Here is a 22040-nt window from a genome sequence, read left to right as displayed (position 1 = left end):
CCTGGCCAACATGGGGAAATCCCATCTCTACTTAAAAAATACAAAAATTAGCCGGGCATGGTGATGTGCACCAGTAATCCCAGCTACTAGGAGGCTGAGGCAAGAGAATTGCTTGAACCCAGGAGGTGGAGGTTGCAGTGAGCATAGATCAGGCCACTGCACTCCAGCCTGGGTGACAAGTGAGGCTCTGTTTCAAAACAAAGATATTTACTTGAGGTTTGTTCACCATATAGAAGTTGTTTCTCAATTCAAATTTAAGAAAACAACTAGTACCATTAGCAAATGATGCTTTCTTTTCGTTACCTTTTTTTTTTTTTTTTTTTTTTTTTTGAGACATTGTTTTATTCTGTTGCCCAGGCTGGAAGTGCAATGGTACGATCTCCATTCACTGCAGCCTTTGCATCCTAGATTCAAGTGATTTTCCTGCCTCAGCCTTCTGAGTAGCTGGGATTACAGGTGACCGCCATCATGCTCAGCTAATTTTTGTATTTTTAGTAGAGATGGGGTTTCACCATGTTGGCCAGGCTGGTCTCGAGCCCCTGACTTCAGGTGATCTGCCTGTCTTAGGACTGCCACAGTGCTGGAATTACAGGCCTGAGCCACCGTGCTCGGCCTAGCAAATGCTTTCTTGAAACTGAATTTCCTGAACATTACACTATGTGCCCTAGCTTTGAACTCTGGTTTTTTGTTGTTGTTGTTGTTTTGTGCTTTTTCTTTGAGACGGAGTCTTGCTCTGTTGCTCAGGCTGGAGTGCAGTGGTGTCCTCTGGGCTCACTGCAACCTCTGCCTCCCAGATTCAAGCAATTCTCTCCCTCAGCCTCCCGAGTAGCTGGGATTACAGGCGGCTGCCACCATGCCCGACTAATTTTTGTATTTTCAGTAGAAATGGGGTTTCACCACCTTGGCCAGGCTAATCTTGAATTCCTGACCTCCTGATCCACCCACCTTGGCCTCCCAAAGTGCTGGGATTACAGGCAGGAGCCACCGCACCTGGCTGAACTCTTTCTTTTACATAATTAAACTTATTTGCTCCTGGTGGCTGGGACCTCTTGCTCCCTCTTCCTCCAACTCCCTCTTCCTCCAACTGAAATACTCTGATGTCCTGCAATAGTCTAGGTATACTATTTATTTATTTTTGTAAAAAGCTTTTAATACTAGTCAATTGCAGTAGTGAGAAGGTGGAAAATTGTAGAACAAGGAGTTTGATCTGTAACTGACCCTGAACAATCAATTGGGATAACTCACTACCTAGATAATTCACTCTTTGGACGCTGTATTATTAGGGTCAACAGCTTTATTTTATCCCACATCAGCTAACTGGAGCAACAGCTAAGGTCAAGATAAGAGAATTGTCATAGGTGCTGGACTTTTCTCTCCCCAACATCATCATCACTTCACCTTCCTCAACTCCACCCACATGTTCTTCTTCCTCCTTCTCTAACACTTACTGAGAAATTGAGGAGGCGATTCTCTTCTGGCCAACAATATTATACTGTTCCAGAGCAACGTTCTATGTTTGCTAAACTTTGAAAGGCATTCTTAGATATTCCTCCTCTCCCTGCAGGCTCTAGGGGTGAAAAAGAAATCCCTTTTTACAGTAGGTCAAAGATCCCCTGAGGGTAGGGTGGGAAAGAGGAAGTCATAAATACGCTGGCAACAATAGTGTTGGTCAAGGTCAGGACTATTTTTTTTTTCCTCCTATTTTTCAGGAGCCAAAACCGGTCAGGACTATTTTTGACAATTCGGTTTGATGGTTTAGTCTTCTGAACCCTCCAGTAGACCTTAGAACTTGGTATACACAGTAATTCTGTCCTTGAATATTAAAAGCCTTTAGTTAGAGTAAGATCTGACAAATTCAAAGCTGAGCCATGAGTCAGAAATTTTTTTCCCAGCACCATAGGAAAAAAAAATTTTAATAAAAAAAATTTTTAAAAGAAATCCTTTTTTTTTTTTTTGAGACGTAATTTCGCTCTTGTTGCCCAGGCTGGAGTGCAATGATGCGATCTTGGCTCATCGCAACCTCTGCCTCCTGGGTTCAAGAGATTCTCCTGCCTCAGCCTCCTGAGTAGTTGGAATTACAGGTGCATGCCACCATCCCCGGCTAAATTTTGTATTTTTAGAGAGACGGGGTTTTACCATGTTGGTCAGGCTGGTCTCGAACTCCTGACCTCGTGATCTGCCCGCCTCGGCCTCCAAAAGTGCTGGGATTACAGGTGTGAGCCACTGCACCTAGCTGCTTGTGTTTTTGTAGGTGTAACAGGCAAAATAAGTGAAGAATATGCTGTATAATTCCATTTGTAATCTCTAAGTAGTTTCAGTAGCTGTGGGGTTCATCTTTCCATCACTGGTAATTGCAGAGTAACTCTACCTCCCAGAGGAAGGATGACTGCTTGTTGTAAATTAAAGACTCATTGTTCAAGGCTCATTGAATTGTCAGTGTAGGGGACCTGAGGCAAAGAGCATTGTTGTTTTCAAGAGTTATTTTGTATATCACATTGATGTGCAGTTTGTAAGGAAATGACTCCTACCCTCTATTTGTTTACAAACCTTAGTTCTCATTTATGCCCCTTCCTTCATCAACAAACAATGATTTTCTACTTTTTGCCTGGTTCTTTCTAGAAGAGTAGTCCTTAAACAATAACATTCAGAAAAATCACCTGGTTTCAATGGTAGGCTGTCATAAAAAAAATAAAAAATAAAAATCACAGGGAGAACTTTGAAACACAGATTCCTGGTCCCTACAACCAAAGATTCCTATTCAGTGGTGAAGCCCATTAATCAGCATCTCTAACAAGCTCCCAGATATACTGAGGATGCTGGTGAATGAACCATACATACGCTTCTAGGGCTGCAGACAAGACAATAAATAAAATAGGCAAAAATAAAAATAGGCCGGCATGGTGGCTTACACTTGTAATCCCAGCACTTTGGGAGGCTGAGGTGGGTGGATCACCTGAGGTCAGGAGTTCTAGACCAGCCTAGCCAACATGTTGAATCTCTATTAAAAATACAAAAAAATTAGCCGAGCATGGTGGTGTGTGTCTGTAATCCCAGCTACTCGGGAGGCTGAGGCAGGAGAATCGCTTGAACCTGGAAGACGGAGGTTGCAGTGAGCCAAGATTGCGCCATTGCACTCCAGCATGGGCAACAAGAGGGAAACTCCATCTCAAAAACAAACAAACAAAAAAATGGCCCTCACAGAGCTTACTTTCTAGTGATAGTAAGGAGATAAATCAGATAGGTAGGTAGGTAGGTAGGTAGGTAGGTAGGTAGATAGATAGGTAGATAGATAGATAGATAGATAGATAGATAGATAGATAGATAGATAGATAGAATGTATATTACCTGTGTCACCTGGCCAAAGGGTAGGTTCACGTTCGGTACGTGTGTCAACCCAAGCTTTTCTAATAATCTCCAACACTACCTATTGCCCTATCCAAATCCTATCACTTGAATTATTCAAAAAGTCTCCCATTTTGGTTTTGGTGGGATTTGGTCAGCTCCCTTGCTGCAACCTGTTTTATCAGCTGTTGGAACCGAACTCTCGATTCCCTCCTGGGCAGGGGTCGCCGTGAAGGATCACCGACACGAGGTTCACAGCAGAGAGTTATTTATTACTAGCGCGCTAGGGTCCCAAGCTCTAAGTTGGCCCTGGGACCCTGACTGCTTGTTACAGGCTGTTTATATAGGCAAACACAAGTTCAAACACAGCTTATGGCGCGAAATTTAAACAAAGCTTAAGGCGCAAAATAATTGGGTCTAGCTATGGCCTGAGCAAGGTGTCTTGTTCTAATTGGTTAGAGCAGGACCTTATGAGGTTCTTTCCTGGAGTTGTTGATTCTGGGAACTTCGAGGCAGGGTGGGACCCCCGGAATTGGCAGGGTGGGACCCCATGAGGTTGTTTCCCAGAATTGGCAGGGTGGGACCCTATCAGGGTGGGACCCTATCGAGGCAGGGTGGGACCCTATCTAGGGCCACCTGGTGCTAATTTTTTAAGTTTTATGAGGCCTAGTTTCACAGCAAGGTCTTTATGACCTGTATGTTGTGCTGACCTCCTGTCTCATCCTGTGATTTAGATTGCCTTCACCATCTGGGAATGCAGCCCAGTAGGTTTCAGCCTCATTTTCCCCAGCTCCTATTTAAGATGGAGTCGTTCTGGTTCACAAGACTCTGATAGTAATCTGCTCACTAAGTGTTAGTTGCGGTGTTCTCTCCCACAGCTCCCTCCTGTTGCACCCCTGCCTTTGAGTCCTGCTAAACAACAGTATTGGAATCCATCATTTTCTCTGGTGCCTTTGCCCAAAAGGTTAATTTTCTGGAATTCCCTTCTCTCCACATTTTTCCTTCTCAGATCACTGAAGATTGTCCATTCTTCCCTGCCCATCCCTCCCCGACCCCAACCTCCATTATTTGTACTTTCTTAGCATTCAGTGCAGTTTTTCCTGTACTTATTACACAACAGTATAATTATAATTAACATTGTAATTGTCGTTTTGGTCTATTCGATCTACTCTACTTAATCTTTTTTTTTTTTTTTTTTGGAGATAGGGTCTCACTCTGCCTCCCAGGCTGGAGTGCAATGGCATAATCTCAGCTCACTGCAACCTCCACCTCTCAGATTCAAGTGATTCTCCTGTCTCAGCCTCCCTAGTAGCTGGGATTACAGGCATGCACCACCATGCCCAGCTAATTTTTGTGTTTTTAGTACAGACAACGTTTCACTATGTTGGCCAGGCTGGTCTTGAACTCCTGATCTCAGATAATCGGCCTTGCAAAGTGCTGGGATTACAGGCGTGAGCCACCGCGACCAGCCGTTAGCTCATTTTAACACATCCTTACTCCAGCCTGTTCCAAAACATCTAAAGTCAGACAGCTTCCTAAACCTCAACTTTATTCCAATTGCTTTCGTAGGCGAAGAATGTGGTAAGTTGGCCTTCCAGCCACCAGCCCCCTTCCCTTTGGTCTTTCACTCTGGAGGGTCTTACCCTAGACACGATGGGACAGGGAGTGGGGGATGGGGGAATTCAGCTCAGGCTTTTATGCAAAGGCCCCCTTCTGCAAAGAACAAAGCTTCTGGTACCTGCCCTTTGGAGAGCTGCGGGCAAACTCAACGTCGGTGAGTCTTGCTGGCCTTGACAGCCCCCACTTACCAAACTGTGCTGATTAAGACGTTTTTCCCTTTTTAAAAGAAATCATCCTATTTCCTATGAGACACAGACTATCTGCCTGAAGCATGACGTATCTAGTTCCACTCACCGGCTCCTTGATACCCCTATGGTTAATCTTCTCCCCAGTGGTGGTCTGAGAAGAAAAAAGATTACACCCAATTTCACTTCCTTGCTTCTCACCCAGCAATACTTTGACTCTCAACAGTTGGAGTCTTTCCATTGTGAACAAAAGTCAGCTTGTGTGGGAGCAAAGCCAGCTGCTTTGGGTGCAGACCTAGGAGCAGAGTGCAGAGGAGAATGAGTCAAAGAGTTGTGTTTTCAAAAATTACATAATTGGGATTTGCTAAGAGTTTACTTTATGGTGTGGGAGATTGGAAAAGAGGAAGAAATCTTAGGTTTTTTGAATGTTGGGTTTGGGAATAGGAAGGAAAATCGAAAACTGTAGACTTTGTCCATGAATGTTAGTGCTGGAACCCCACTCTAAAAACTTTGTTCATTTGGAAAACACCTCCCTGTTTTCATTTAATTTAATTTAATGTAACTTAATTTAGGAGAGCTAAGTAATTAAACATGAGGCCAAAGTACATAAGAAAGTGGCAGTCTTTTATTGCAAATATCCACACACTCTTGGACGAGGTTCTCTGGTCCTCAGGTGTGGGGGGCCAGGGAAGTTGCGCCTGCGCTCTCGGGTGATGTTCTCCGGTCCACAAATGCGGGGGCCGAAGAAGTCACACCAGCTACTGCTGGCGGCGGACCTTTAAGCATTGGTACTGGAAGGGGGAGGGCAGTGGGCGGGATAAGGGTGTGATAGGGGCATCTCTATAGGCGTTGCCGGGTAAGTTTCGATCTCTTTGGATTGACATCACCTAGCGCATGCTCGGTTGATCTGCATCTTCCCGCGTGGGAAAGTTGGTAAGGAAGAACCCGGAAGCAACATGGATTGTGCCTTCTTGTTCACCTTCCTCCACTTTGTCCCTTCTCCCTCACCCAAACACTCCCTTCGCCCAGAAACACACACACACACGATGGGCACTGAGTAGTCTTGAAAGACATGACAATATCACCAGACCTGAGAAGAAGCTAAAGAGCTGAGAGGAGCCGGGCACATTCCTCAGCCCCGGGCTCAAAACAAACAAGCCCAGTACAAACACATCCCATCCTCCCATCCCACCACATATCGCCATATATCTCTCAAACTTCCTGAGCCCAGTACAAACACATCCCATCCTCCCATCCCACCACATATCTCTCAAACTTCCTGAGCCCAGTACAAACACCACCTGGAAGGTCTCCGATAAGGAGACAGCCGTTCAAGGTTTTACTGAAAGCGCGGGAACCAAAAGAATTCCTTTGTTCCCCTGTAACTTTCGGGCTATAAAAAAGCAAGCACTCGCATTGTTTGGGGCCCTCTTGTATGCTGTGTAATGGAGGGACCAGGTTCGAACTTGTCATAAAGATCCTTGCCGCTTGGCTTTGACTCTGGACTCTGGTGGTCTTCTTTGGGGAACAGAGGGTCTGGGCACAACATCTGGGGGCCCGTCCGGGATTCCCCAAGCCCACCAGACCCCTGGTCAACGGATCTGCTAGGATCGATCTACTGATAGGTGAGCTGGCTCGTCTCCGTTTGTCTGTCTGTGTCTGTGTCTGTACGTCTGTTCTGAATCTGAATCTGTGACTCGCGAGGTCTGAAACTGGAGCTGGCACAGTCCTGGCGGACACGCTATAGGACGGCCAGTGGAGACTGGTGGGAGACGTCCCCTGGCTCTCGTCTGATCTAGCTGTCTCTGATCTGAACTGCCCCGAGCGCTGGTTTGGGGTTTGGGCAGTAGCTGTCTCTGATCTGAACTGCCCCGAGCGCGTTTGTGGTTTGGGCAGTAGCTGTCTCTGATCTGAACTGCCCCGAGCGCCGGTCTGCGGTTTGGGCAGTGGCTGTCTCTGATCTGAACTGCCCCAAGTGCCGGTTTGGGGTTTGGGCAGTAGCTGTCTCTGATCTGAACTGCCCCGAGCGCCGGTCTGGGGTTTGGGCAGTAGCTGTCTCTGATCTGAACTGCCCCGAGCGCCGGTTTGGGGTTTGGGCAGTAGCTGTCTCTGATCTGAACTGCCCCGAGCGCCGGTCTGCGGTTTGGGCAGTAGCTGTCTCTGATCTGGGCTGCCGGAGCACGATCGTGACTAAATATCATTAATAAGTCAGATCAGATTTCCTTTGCAGGGATTCAAACCCACATTCCTTTACAGGAAGAGACTACAAATTATTACAGGATGGGTAATACCCAGAGCACTCCTCTATCTCTCTTTACAAATAATTTCAAAGAAGTAAGAGCAAGGGGCCATGATCTTGGTATGGAAATCAGGAAAGGAAAGCTAATTACTCTGTGTCGCTCCGAATGGCCTGCCTTTGATGTAGGGTGGCCACTCGAAGGGACCTTCCGACTTGCGGTCATCAGTAGGGTAAAGTCCAAGATTTTCCTACCTGGGCGTGCGGGCCGCTTAGATCAAATCCCATATATCCTCATATGGCAGGACCTTGTTGAGAACCCGCCTCCTTGGCTGTCCCCTTTCCAATTAGCCTCTGAACCCTGTAAGGCACTGGTTGCTCGACCACTAAAATCCTAACAACCAACTGCCCCCCCCATCCTGTTCTACCTGATAGCGGGGACCCACTGTTCACAGAACCCCCTCCGTACCCCTCTGGGCCCCAGGCCCCGGCCCCCCGGGCTGAGTCGCGGGAGGGAGCAGGCGGAGGGGAGGCGACCGGCACACACGGGCCCGCTGATAGGGAAGGTAACTTTGAAGGGCCAGCGGGGCGGACGCGAGGACGCACTTCACGGGCTAGCCACCCCCAGCCGCCTGACTCCATGGTGGCTTTACCCCTTCGGGAAATAGGACCCCCAGATGACACAGGAATCCCCAGGTTCCAGTACTGGCCATTCTCCACCAGTGATCTGTATAACTGGAAGACTCAGAGTGCTCGGTTTTCAGACAACCCCAAAGATTTACTGGCTTTACTGGATAGTGTCATGTTCACCCACCAGCCCACTTGGGATGATTGCCAGCAGCTCCTCCGAATCTTGTTTACCACGGAAGAGCGAGAGAGAATACAGGTAGAAGCTAGAAAGCTGGTCCCGGGGGACGACGGTCAACTGACTGCCAACCCCGACCTCATAAACGCGACCTTTCCTCTGACCAGGCCGGCGTGGAACTACAACACGGCAGAAGGTAGGGGACAGCTACACCTTTATCGCCAGACTCTAATGGCAGGTCTCCGGGCAGCTGCTCACAAGCCCACTAATTTGGCTAAAGTATATTCTATTCTGCAGGGAAAGACAGAGAGCCCAGCCACCTACTTAGAAAGATTAATGGAAGCTTTTAGACAGTACACCCCCATAGATCCAGAGGCTCCAGGAAGTCAGGCAGCTGTTGTAATGTCTTTCGTAAATCAGGCAGCCCCAGATATTAAAAGAAAACTCCAGAAATTAGAAGACTTGGAAGGAAAGCGGATTCAAGACCTCCTTCAGATAGCCCAGCGGGTTTACAATAACAGAGATACTCCAGAGGAAAGGCAATTTAAGGCCACTGAAAAAATGACCAAGGTCCTGGCAGCAGTGGTACAGAAAGAGCATCTACAGCCAGAGTACACCCAACCTAGGCGGCCCCCCAGGCATGATAATCTGAGAAAAGAGCAATGTGCCTACTGCAAGGAGGCTGGCCACTGGGTAAGAGACTGCCCCAAAAAGAAACAACGAGGACAGGGACCCCCTAGGTCTACACCCGTACTAGTCACTCAAGATGAAGACTAGGGAAGACGGGGTTCGGATCCCCTCCCCGAACCTAGGGTAACTTTGCAAGTGGAGGGGTCCCCGGTCCAGTTCTTGGTCGATACGGGAGCACAGCACTCAGTCTTAGTTAAAACTAATGGGAAATTATCCTCCAAGTCCTCGTGGGTACAAGGGGCCACAGGAGTCAAGAAATACCCATGGACAACACAAAGAACAGTAAACCTCGGAGCCAAGAATGTAACCCATTCTTTCCTGGTCATCCCTGAGAGCCCCTGTCCCCTATTAGGGAGAGACCTGCTAACTAAAATGGGAGCACAGATCCATTTCCTCCCTGAGGGGCCGGTCGTGACCAACTCCCACAATCGGCCCGTGTCCGTCCTGACTATAACCCTAGAAGATGAGTACCGGCTCCACCAGGAGCGAGCGGCCCCTGACCAGGACATAGCAACCTGGCTCCAGCAATATCCAGAAGCTTGGGCGGAAACGGGGGGCTTAGGACTAGCAAAACACCATCCTGCCTTGTTTGTTGAACTTAAGCCTGGGACAGACCCCGTGCGGGTACGCCAATACCCGATGCCCCTAGAGGCCAAGAAAGGAATTGCCCCGCATATCCGCTGGCTCCTTGACCAAGGGGTCCTTCGCCCATGTCACTCGCCCTGGAATACTCCATTGTTGCCGGTATGAAAACCTAATAGTGGAGAATACAGACCTGTACAAGACTTAAGAGAAATCAATAAGAGGGTTGTGGACATACATCCAACTGTGCCTAACCCGTATACCCTCCTGAGTACCTTAAACTCTAAACATCAATGGTACACTGTTTTAGATTTGAAAGATGCTTTCTTCAGTTTGCCTTTAGCCCCTCAGAGCCAAAAGCTCTTCGCCTTCGAGTGGAATGACCCTGATAGGGGCATAAGTGGCCAACTGACATGGACCAGGCTGCCGCAGGGATTTAAAAACTCTCCTACCCTGTTCGATGAGGCCCTCCATGAAGACCTGGGTGAGTACCGACGCAAACACCCTGAAATAACTTTACTACAGTATGTTGATGACCTCCTAATTGCTGCTGAGACCCAAGAAGCTTGCATCCAAGGGACCAAGGGTCTCTTACAAGCTCTGGGGAATCTGGGCTACTGAGCCTCGGCAAAGAAAGCTCAAATCTGTAAGCCAGAGGTAACATATCTAGGGTACCTGCTTAAAGAAGGGCAGCGCTGGTTAACAGACACCCGGAAACAAACTGTTCTGCAGATCCCCAGGCCACAATCCACCCGACAAGTGAGGGAATTCCTGGGGTCGGTGGGATTTTGCAGACTATGGATACCTGGGTTCGCAGAACTGGCTAAACCCTTGTATCAGGCAACCCGGGGGCAGCAGCCATTTAATTGGACAGACGAAGCCGAGTCGGCTTTCCAACAGATTAAAACCGCCTTACTCTCTGCGCCTGCACTGGGGCTACCTGATGTTACCAAGCCCTTCCACCTATATGTGGACGAGAATACGGGTGTCGCCAAGGCGGTAATAACTCAGAACTTAGGCCCCTGGTGGAGACCAGTTGCCTACCTGTCAAAGAAGTTAGACCCAGTGGCTGCCGGGTGGCCCCCTTGTCTCCGGATGATTGCGGCCACGGCTCTGATGGTGCAAGATGCTGATAAACTTGTCATGGGACAAGAATTGCAGGTCGTTACTCCGCATGCCATCGAAGGTGTACTCAAACAGCCACCTAATCGATGGATGAGTAACGCCTGGCTCACCCACTACCAAGGACTACTACTAAATCCTCTCAGGATAACTTTCCTGCCCCCAACGACCTTAAACCCTGCCTCGCTGCTGCCCAACCCGGACCTGGACACCCCACTCCATGACTGCACCGAGATACTAGCTCAGATGCACGGAGTTCGAGAAGACCTGCAGGACCGCCCACTTCCTGATGCCGACCTCGTTTGGTTCACTGATGGGAGCAGCTTCATGCATCAAGGCCAGAGGTACGCTGGAGCGGCAGTGACTTCAGAGACTGAGGTAATCTGGGTGGAACCCCTGCCCCCGGGGACATCGGCCCAGAAGGCCGAACTGATAGCTCTCACCCAAGCTCTTACCTTAGGGGCGGGGAAGAAGCTGACAGTATATACAGACAGCCGATATGCTTTTGCAACGGCGCATATACATGGGGCCATTTACAGGGAGCGAGGGTTACTGACGGCTGAAGGAAAAGAGATAAAAAACAAGCAAGAGATCCTAGCCCTGCTAACAGCCCTATGGAGGCCAGAAAAGTTAGCCATTGTGCATTGCCCAGGGCATCAGAAACCAACTACTCCAACTGCTCAAGGCAACTTTCTGGCAGACCAAACTGCAAGGAATGTGGCAAAGGCTCCCAGCCAACTCCTTACACTCCAGCTCCCTGACCCGGGCCCCCGGGACTTGCCATATTTCCCTGAATATTCAGAACAAGATCTCCAGTGGATTGACAAACTTCCCCTGAAACAAATCCAGAATGGGTGGACTGATACTAATGACCAAACCATCCTACCAGAAAAATTAGGACAACAGGTGTTAGAACACATCCACCGAACCACCCACCTGGGGGCCCGGCGGATGATAGACCTGATCAGACGCTCCAAGCTCAAAATCAGACATATAGCTGAGACGGCCAGCAGTATCGTGACAAGTTGCAAAGTCTGCCAGCTTAACAACGCCTACCCCCAATCTCAAGCTGCAACAGGAACAAGGCTCAGGGGAACCAGGCCTGGTATCTACTGGGAAGTAGATTTTACTGAAATAAAGCCAGGAAAGTATGGGTACCGGTACTTACTTGTCTTTGTAGATACTTTTTCAGGGTGGACTGAAGCATTCCCAACCAAAAGAGAAACTGCTCAGGTCGTAGCAAAGAAAATTCTGGAAGATATCCTTCCCAGGTATGGCTTCCCCGTCCAGATAGGGTCAGATAATGGGCCGGCCTTCGTCGCTAAGTTAAGTCAGGATTTGGCTTCCATTCTTGGGGCAAATTGGAAACTCCATTGCGCTTACAGGCCCCAGAGTTCAGGACAGGTAGAAAGGATGAATCGGACCTTAAAAGAGACCTTAACTAAATTGACTATGGAGACTGGCGCTAATTGGGTAGTCCTTCTCCCCTACGCTCTGTTCCGGGCCCGTAATACCCCTTACAGACTGGGCCTTACCCCTTATGAAATCATGTATGGTAGACCCCCACCCCTAGTTCCCAGCCTAAAAGATGATCTGCTCAAGTCTGAAACAGAAAATGTCTCTGAACTCTTATTTTCCCTACAAGCCTTGCAGAAAATTCATCAAGAAATCTGGCCCAAGCTGAAGGAACTATATGAGACCAGTCCCCCGCCGACACCCCATCCGTACCAGCCGGGAGACTGGGTCCTGGTCAAGCGACACCGACAAGAGACCCTAAAACCCAGGTGGAAAGGACCACTCCAGGTACTCCTAACCACACCCACCGCCCTAAAGGTAGAAGGCATCGCGTCGTGGATCCACTACACCCACGTCAAGCCGGTGGACCCAACCTCCGACCTCCTGGGACCAATCACGGCGGCGGCTGAAGCACCGGACACGTGGACTGTGGACAGAGCTAAGAACAACCCCTTAAAACTCACCCTGCGCCGACAGCATAGCTCACTGCAAACATGCAGTTAGGTAGTCTGACTCTAACGTTAGTCGCCCTAGTGGCCGCTGGGGAAAACATAAAGCCAGCTCCTAATCCCTTTGTCTGGAGATTCTGGCTTTATGAAAACCAAACCCACCCTGGGCAACCTCATAAGCCCGGGAAATTAGTGGCCAGTGCAGATTGCCCCTCCTCAGGGTGCAATAGCCCAATTTTACTAAATTTTACCGATTTCCCAATAGCCAAACCAGTGGCACCAATGATATGCTTCGAGTATGATCAGACTCAATACAATTGTAAGCACTATTGGTGGCACCAAAGTACTGGCTGCCCTTATAACTATTGTATCGTCCATAAATACCAATGGTGGGGTGGAAAAGAACAGATAAACCCCAGATGGCCCTTCCATCGTAGATGAGATGGAGACCTTTCATATACATGGATAGTTAGAGACCCCTGGAACTCCCGCTGGACCACGCCTCAACACGGGGCTGTATACTACTCCTCCGCCTCCACATGGCCTAGTAGTCACCTCTATCTGTGGCGGGGTCTAGTGCAGGTACGGCCCCTGGTCCATGGAAATATCCAGCAACAAGAAAACCGCCTGACACAAGATTTACGTCCTTTTTCCTGGTTAAAATTATTGCAAGAAGGATTAGAACTTGCTAACCTTACAGGACTTCACAGCCTGTCTGGCTGCTTTCTGTGTGCCACTCTAGGGCGTCCACCACTAACCGCTGTCCCCCTGCCATGGGGATCCTCTACCTCTGCCCAAGCTAACAACCACCGCAACCTCTCATATGCCCCTATCCCTAACGTGCCACTATACCTAAACCCCAGCCAAGAAAAGTTTCCCTACTGTTTCTCAGGAACTAATTCTAGCCTCTGCAGCATCACTGCAACGCCCCCTAATATCACCTTAAGGGCTCCGTCAGGCATATTCTTCTGGTGTAATGGAACATTATCTAAAAACCTATCAAGCCCCTCTGTTACCAACCTACTGTGTCTTCCTGTCACATTAGTTCCCCGGTTGACTCTACTTACTGCTGGCGAGTTCCTAGGGTATACCGGTAACTAGACTAGTGCTGTTATTCACCCAGTCCCTAGACTGAGACCTGCACGAGCCATATTTCTCCCCCTCATTGCAGGAATCTCCCTCACCGCATCCTTCATGGCAGCCGGACTGGCGGGGGGAGCCTTAGGTCACACCCTCAAAGAAAGTAACAAGCTGTACCAACAATTTGCCGTTGCTATGGAGGAGTCAGCTGAGTCCCTTGCCTCCCTCCAGCGGCAGCTCACGTCCCTAGCACAGGTAACCTTGCAGAACCGGAGGACCTTAGACCTACTCACTGCTGAAAAAGGGGGTACGTGTATGTTCCTAAAGGAAGACTGTTGTTTCTACATAAATGAATCAGGACTTGTGGAGGACCGGGTCCAACAGTTACGCAAGTTAAGCACAGAAATAAGAACATGGCAGTTTGCTTCAGCTGCAGACCAATGGTGGAACTCATCTATGTTTTCTCTGTTAGCCCCCTTCCTTGGACCCCTGCTGAGTCTTCTATTTCTGCTTACCGTAGGACCTTGTGTTGTTAACAGAATTTTGCGGTTCGTTAGAGAAAGGTTTGACACTGTACAACTCATGGTTCTCAGAGCCCAATACCAACCTGTAAACGCTGAAACAGAATCAGACTTGTAAGACCCAAGATTGGCTCTAGAGATACCTGAAAAGAAGGGGGGAATGAGAGGAGCCAGGCACATTCCTCAGCCCCGGGCTCAAAACAAACAAGCCCAGTACAAACACATCCCATCCTCCCATCCCACCACATATCGCCATATATCTCTCAAACTTCCTGAGCCCAGTACAAACACATCCCATCCTCCCATCCCACCACATATCTCTCAAACTTCCTGAGCCCAGTACAAACACCACCTGGAAGGTCTCCGATAAGGAGACAGCCGTTCAAGGTTTTACTGAAAGCGCGGGAACCGAAAGAATTCCTTTGTTCCCCTGTAACTTTCGGGCTATAAAAAAGCAAGCACTCGCATTGTTTGGGGCCCTCTTGTATGCTGTGTAATGGAGGGACCAAGTTTGAACTTGTCATAAAGATCCTTGCCGCTTGGCTTTGACTCTGGACTCTGGTGGTCTTCTTTGGGGAACAGAGGGTCTGGGCACAACAGAGCCAGAGGGAAAAAGTCAGAAGTCGACCACCTGGGAGGAGGGATAGACAAGAGACCAAACTAAAGGAAACTAAGGCAGGGGCTGAAAACAAGTACCATTTTCTTTTTTTTTTTTTTTGAGACGGAGTCTCGCTCTGTCACCCATGCTGGAGTGCAGTGACACGATCTTGGTTCACTGCAAGCTCTGCCTCCTGGGTTCAGGCCATTCTCCTGCCTCAGCCTCCTGAGTTGCTGGGACTACAGGCACCCGCCACCACACCCGGCTAATTTTTTGTATTTTTAGTAGAGATGGGGTTTCACCGTGTTAGCCAGGATGGTCTCGATCTCCTGACCTCGTGATCCGGCCGCCTCAGCCTCCCAAAGTGCTGGGATTACAGCCGTGAGCCACCGCGCCCGGCACAAGTATCATTTTCAACATTAACTGATACCTTGGCTTCATACTATGATGCTATGTTGTGTTTTACTATGACCTCAAAGTGAATGAAAGAGGAAAATGGAGCTAGTTGAAATTTCTGGCCAAACTAGACAGATTTTGAGACACTAAGTTATCTCAAATCAAGAAATCGCCCTAATGAGAATTTCAGTAACCTCAGATATTGAAGGTACATGCATCCCCACCCCCACCCCCCCTTTTTGAGACATAGTCCCGCTCTATAGCCCAGGCTGGAGTTCAGTGGTGTGATATCGGCTCATCTCAACCTCCGCCTCCCAGGTTCAAGGGATTCTCCCGCCTCAGCTTCCGGAGTAGCTGGAACTGTGGGCGCCCACCACCACGCTGGGCTAATTTTTGTATTTTTAGTAGAGACGGCGTTTCGCCATGTTGGACAGGCTGGTTTCGAACTCCTGACCTCAGGTGATCCACCCGCCATGGCCTCCCAAAGTGCTGGGATTACAGGGGTGAGCCACCGCACCTGGCCTTTTTCTTTATTTTTAAAGTTTTATCGCATTCCTGTTGAACCATTCCTGATTTAAAAGTTGGAAACGTGATGAACCTGGAAGTATTTATTGCTGGGTTTGTCTTCAGGTTCTGTTACCCGGTTTTCTAGTTCCCGACCTCGTCTGGGTTACTCCGCAGTTACTTTTGCATTACAATGGCCTTGGTGAGACTGGCAGACGGGATTAACTGAGAATTCACAAGGGTGGGCCGGTGGGGGTGTGCCCGCCAGGAGGGGTGGGTCTAAGGGTGATAGAGCCTTCATTATAAATCTAGAGACTCCAGGATTTTAACGTTCTGCTGGACTGAGCTGGTTGTCTCCTGTTATTGTGTAGGCGACTCTCTTTATCCCAACTTCTTGATACTTCTGCTTCTGGAGGTCATATTTCTCTAACATCTTCCAGAAAAGTCTTGAAGCTGCCTTAACTTTTTTTCCAGTCTACCTCTTAAATTTTTTTCTCCTCTTCCTCAATACTAACAGGAGTGTGGATCCAGCTTGTCCCCAAAGCTTGCCTTGCTTGGAAGCATCCGACGGTAAAGAATCTTCACCTATGCCTGTGATTTGTGGGCCTGAAGAAAACCATCCATCCTTGCAAATGTCTTCTGCTGAGATGCCTCACACGGAGACTGGTAAGAAAAAAATTTATCCTTGAAAGGCCAAGTTACTTAAGGGAAAAGAGAAGGAGAGAGGGTTGAGGGATCATTTCCCTCTTGAGCAATGATAGACCATTATTATAAGCAAGTGTTATTATCAACTAATCCTCTGGAAACCCCTCTTTCAATTGTAACTTGGTGGCACCTGCCCTTTGACCATGTCCCAAGTCTCAGGAGTGTGCACTGAGTTGAAGGACACAGAATTTGGCAGTTGAACAGTATGTAGTAAATTTGAGAACCTATGGGCTTAGGCATGGTGGAAACAAAAAAGTATCATTATAGTTAAATGAAGGTGATGCATACACCTTCACATAGCACTGGACACGCAGCTATAGAAGATGTTACTGCTAATTAACCAGAAGACCTAACATCATAGCTCAGGGACGAGCATGATGTTTTTGTTTTGCCAAAAATGGCATGGCAGATCACGATGAGATTTCTGTAATTAATATATAATTTGTGTAATTCTTTCTACGTCACTAACGGCTGGCTCTTCTCCATTCTCTGGGTTTGTGGATGTTACTGGGAAGCTCTGAGTTTGGGAGCATCTCCCATGTTGACTTCTAAGTCCTGGGAAGTGTTGACCCAACTTTACGGTAAAGATAATTCTAGAAAGTTTAATCTACTGACAGTCAAACAGAACGTAGCTAGAAGTCCAGTTTGCCTCCAAAACCTGTGCTAGTACTCAGGCTTCTGACTGGCAGCTGCAAGGAGTGAGGGATACTTGGGATACTCATTAAGCCGCTACCACTTTTTTGAAAAATCAATTTTTCAGTAGTTTTCAAAAACTTAAGAATGAACCAACTTTACCAAGAATGCCATTGGTAACACTGACACTGTAAAATAGCTTAAAAAGTGCATTTACATTTTGACTACTGTTGTAAAGAGTAGGTTGTGGAAAAGGAATAAGTAAACACGATTGCTATATTTGAACCTTAGATTTGAATATCACCCTGCTCTTCTCTTTTTGAGAATCACGGACTCGCTCTGTCACCCAGGCTGGAGTGCAATGGTATGACCATGGATCACTGCAGCCTCAACCCTGGGCTCAAGTGATCCTCTTGCCTCAGCCTCCCAAGTACTAGGATGAGAGGCGTGTGTCACTATACCCAGCTAATTTAAAAATTCTTTTTGTAGAGACAGCGTCTCACTTTGTAGATGGTCTTGAACTCCTGACCTCAAGCGATCCTCCAACCTCAGCTTCCCAAGTCACTGGGATTACAGGCATTGACCCACCCCGTGTTGCTATTCACCCAGTTTTTCAAAACTTTGCATTAATGTTCTTGTCTTTATAATTTTTTTCTTTTTTTTTTTGAGACAAGGTCTTACTGTTGCCCAGGCTGGAGTGCAGTGGCGTGATCTCAGCTCACTGCAACCTCCGCCTCCCAGATTCTCCTGTCTCAGTCTCTCGAGTAGCATGGATTACAGGCACATGCCACCATGCCCGGCTAATTTTTGTATTTTTTAGTAGGGACGTGGTTTCGCTATGTTGGCCAGGCTGGTCTCAAACTCCTTACCCCAACTGATCCACCTGCCTCGGCCTCCCAAAGTGCTGGAATTACAGGCATGAGCCACCGTGCCTGGCCACCTTTATAATTTCAGATGTTAAAAATAACAGTGCTGGGTTTGGGAATGAGCAAGTGGGCGTGTTTTCTTTAGCACACATCAAGTGACAGTTTATATAGCTAGCTAATATTTAGGATTTTCCCCAATTCTAATCATTAGTTGAAAGGCTTCCTCTGCTTTTCAGAGCTCCTTGCAAGAGATTGTGAATTTTGCTGTTTTAGAGCCTGTCCATTTGTTCTGTGACTACAGGTTAGAATTGAGAGATAAACACTGGGAAAACTAGGTATTCATTTCTAGTTACAAAATCAGTATATGCCAGGCCCTATGTTAGAGAATTTCAGTTGGTTACCTCATTTAAATAAATAAATAAAAATTTTTGGAGATGAGGTCAGAGCTGGTAAACGGAAGGCCTGGATGGAAACAGAAACTTATCTAAATTCACATATCATACTGGTCGTAGCATTAAGAACTGGGCAGTCAGTCGCTGGGTTTTTATTTTTTTGAGACACAGTCTCACTCTGTCGCCCAGGCTAGAGTGCAGTGGCAAGATCTCGGCTCACTGCAATCACCGCCTCCCGGGTTCAAGCGATTCTTCTGCCTCAGCCTCCCCAGTAGTTGGGATTACAGGCATGTGCCACCACTCCTGGCTAATTTTTGTAATTTTTAGTCGACATGGGGTTTCACCATGTTGGCACACTGGTCTTGAACTCTTGATCTCAAGTGATCTGCCCACCTTGGCCTCCCAACGTGTTGGGATTACAGGTGTGAGCCATCACACCTGGCTGAGGTGCTGGTTTTATAGAATCCCCAGAATCATGTCATTTAAGCAATCATGTAGGTGTTGATGAAGATCATAAACAGAGAGTGATTTAGGGTGAGATACAATAGGTGAAAATTGGTGGATCTCTATTCTGACCTATTAACACCCAGTGTAGGGGCTTTTGAGCATCAGTTTAAAGTAAAAAGTGGTAGCGCCGGCCCGGTGCGGTGGCTCACGCCTGTAATCTCAGCACTTTGGGAGGCCGTGGCAGGTGGATCACGAGGTCAGGAGTTCGAGACCAGCCTGACCAACATTGAGAAACCCTGTCTCTACTAAAAATACAAAATTAGCCGGGCGTGATGGTGCATGCCTGTAATCCCAGCCCCTCCGGAGGCTGAAGCAGGAGAATCGCTTGAACCTGGGAGGTGGAGGTTGTGGTGAGCAGAGATTGTGCCATTGCACTTCAGCCTGGGCAACAAGAGCGAAACTCCATCTTAAAAAAAAAAAAAAAAAAAAAAGTGGTATTGCCGCTTAGCAATGCATTGGCCACCGTTATAGATCTCTCCCAACGCAGTCTATTATATACAAAATGGAGATACTGATAAGACTTCTTGGATTAATACTGTATAAAGCTTGCCAAAGTGCCAGGGCTGGTTAAGAAGTTGCTTCTTATTACTTAGATCTGGGTTTCTGGGAATTATCAAAGTACTTTGAAAACACTTTTTTTTAACAGGATATTTTAATATTTGAAAAAAGTTTTAGACAAAAGTGTCCTTTTATTTGTTCCCAACAGTCTTTCCTCTTCCTTCCTCCATGGATCTTCTTATTCAGGACAGCCCCGATTCTTCCACCAGTCCCAAAGGCAAACAACCTACTGCTGCAGAGAATAGTGCCACAAAAAAGGAAGACAAGATCCCGGTCAAGAAACAGAAGGCCAGAACTGTGTTCTCTTCCGCCCAGCTGTGTGTACTCAATGATAGATTTCAGAGACAGAAATACCTCAGCCTCCAGCAGATGCAAGAACTTTCCAACATCCTGAACCTCAGCTACAAACAGGTAGGCTTGTTTTGTTGTTGCAATGAGGTGAACAAAAATTAGACTGATTTGTATGGCTAAGATCTCTGTGGATGCACATAGATAGATGTGTGTTCTATGTGTCAGCACATCGCCTCCTGCAAATAATTTAAGTATGACGATGAAATGCTTTTGTAACTTTCTTCACCTCTTTCTTTCCTTAAATATTCTATTATGTGAATGTGTCATTTAACCACTTTCCTGCACAGACCAATATTGTGAAAATCTTTCCAACGTTTCCTTAATAAAAAAAGAAGTATATAACTCCACTTTCCAGGTTAGGAGGAGAATCCCTAACTCACACTTGTTCTCATTAAAATACAAACTTTTTTTTTTTCCTTTTTTTTCTTTCTGCCAGCAACCTCCAGCTTGTTTTGTTTTTATCTGTGTGCATTTGCTTACTAATAAGTCTAATCATTGTTCATTATTTATTGGCCATTTTCTTTCATTAATTGGCTTATCCTCTTCCAGCCTTTATTTCCTTTTTTTCTCTTGTTTATTTTTGAGATGGAGTCTCATTCTGTCGCCCAGACTGGAGTGCAGTGGCCTCATAATGAGACATCATAATGACATTAGCATTACTTTGGCTGGTTTAAGTACAAATGAATGAAACCTCCACCTCCTGGGTTCAAGGGATTCTCCTGCCTCAGCCTCCCAAGTAGCTGGGATTACAGGTGTCCGCCACGACCTGGCTAATTTTACTGTATTTTTTAGTAGAAATGGGGCTTCACCATGTTGGCCAGGCTGGTTTTCAACTCCTGACCTCAAGTGATCCACCTGCCTCGGCCTCCTAAAGTGCTAGGATTACAGGCGTAAGCCACTACACTTGGCCCTTGCCTTTATTTTCTATCCAAAATGTTCATTTCTCTCTTTTTTTCTGAAACACTCTGGTTCTGTTGTCGCCCAGCTGGAGTGCAGTGATGCAATCTCAGCTCACTGCAACCTTAACTTCTCAGGTGCAAGCGATCCTCCCACCTCAGCCTCCTGAGAAGCTGGGACCACAGACGTGCAGCATCACACCTAGCTAATTTTTTGTATTTTTGTAGAGATGGTGTTTCCTCATGTTGGCCATCCTGTACCGAACTCCTGGGCTCAAGCAATCTGCCCGCCTTGGCCTTCCAAAGTGTTGGGATTACAGGTGTGAGACATGGTGCCTAGCCAGGAATAAAAGTTAGCAATATACTTTGATTCAAAATACATCTGTATTACTAATATTTTACAATTTCTGTCATTTTTCCCTGCAGGTGAAGACCTGGTTCCAGAACCAGCGAATGAAATCTAAGAGGTGGCAGAAAAACAACTGGCCAAAGAATAGCAATGGTGTGACTCAGGTAACAGAAAACTTTATTCTGTTCTTTCCTTTCAGTGATCCTTCAATCTTGTCCATCTCTGAAACACAACTCCAGTCACAGACAGTTCTGGTTGTCCTTGTACCCTTTCTGTTAATCCCTCCTCTTTCAGAAGGCCTCAGCACCTACCTACCCCAGCCTCTACTCTTCCTGCCACCAGGGATGCCTGGTGAACCCGACTGGGAACCTTCCAAAGTGGAGCAACCAGACCTGGAACAATTCATCCTGGAGCAACCAGACCCAGAACATCCAGTCCTGGAGCCACCACTCCTGGAACGCTCAGACCTGGTGCACCCAGTCCTGGAACAATCAGGCCTGGAACAGTCCCTTCCTATGTATCACTGTGGAGAGGAATCTCTGCAGTTCTGCTTGCAGTTCCAGCCAAATTCTCCTGCCAGTGACTTGGAGGCTGCCTTGGAAGCTGCTGGGGATGGCCTTAATGTAATACAGTAGATGACTAGGTATTGTAGTACTCCACAAACCGTGGATTTATTCCTAAACTACTCCAGGAACATGCAACCTGAAGTTGTGTGAAGATGAGTGAAATTGATATTACTCAATTTCAGTCTGGGCACTGGCTGAACCTTCTCCCCGACTCCCCTCCCTGATATAATTTTTCTTGTTTGGAAACCACATGTGCTGGGTTCCACTATGCCTATCCAGCCTAATCAGAGAGGTTTCTTTCTTTCTTTCTTTCTTTCTTTCTTTTTTTCCTGTTGGATCTTCCTGGAGAAAAGGCATTTTAATAACCTTGGCTGCTAAAGACAACTTGATACTAGCTGTCTCTGGCTATAGATAACTAGATCTAATACTAGTTTGGGTACTTTCAGGGTTTAGAATCTAACCTCAAGAATAAGGGAAAAAAAAAAAGAATAAGAAATGAAAGTACAAATTGGTGTGATGAAAATATATTCCTATTGTTTGGAATTGGGAGGCTTTGCTTATTTTTTAAAAAA

The 22040-nt window shown here is 47.2% G+C and overlaps 1 pseudogene; it reads left to right on the top strand.

The window, feature by feature from the left end:
* The first annotated feature begins 5072 nt into the window (after window positions 1–5072).
* On the top strand, window positions 5073–21618 carry LOC112616092 (annotated as a pseudogene).
* Window positions 21619–22040: the final 422 nt, after the last annotated feature.

Source organism: Theropithecus gelada, chromosome X (genome assembly GCF_003255815.1).
Source record: "Theropithecus gelada isolate Dixy chromosome X, Tgel_1.0, whole genome shotgun sequence".
Taxonomy (NCBI): domain Eukaryota; kingdom Metazoa; phylum Chordata; class Mammalia; order Primates; family Cercopithecidae; genus Theropithecus; species Theropithecus gelada.
This window is presented reverse-complemented; position numbering and strand designations above follow the sequence as displayed.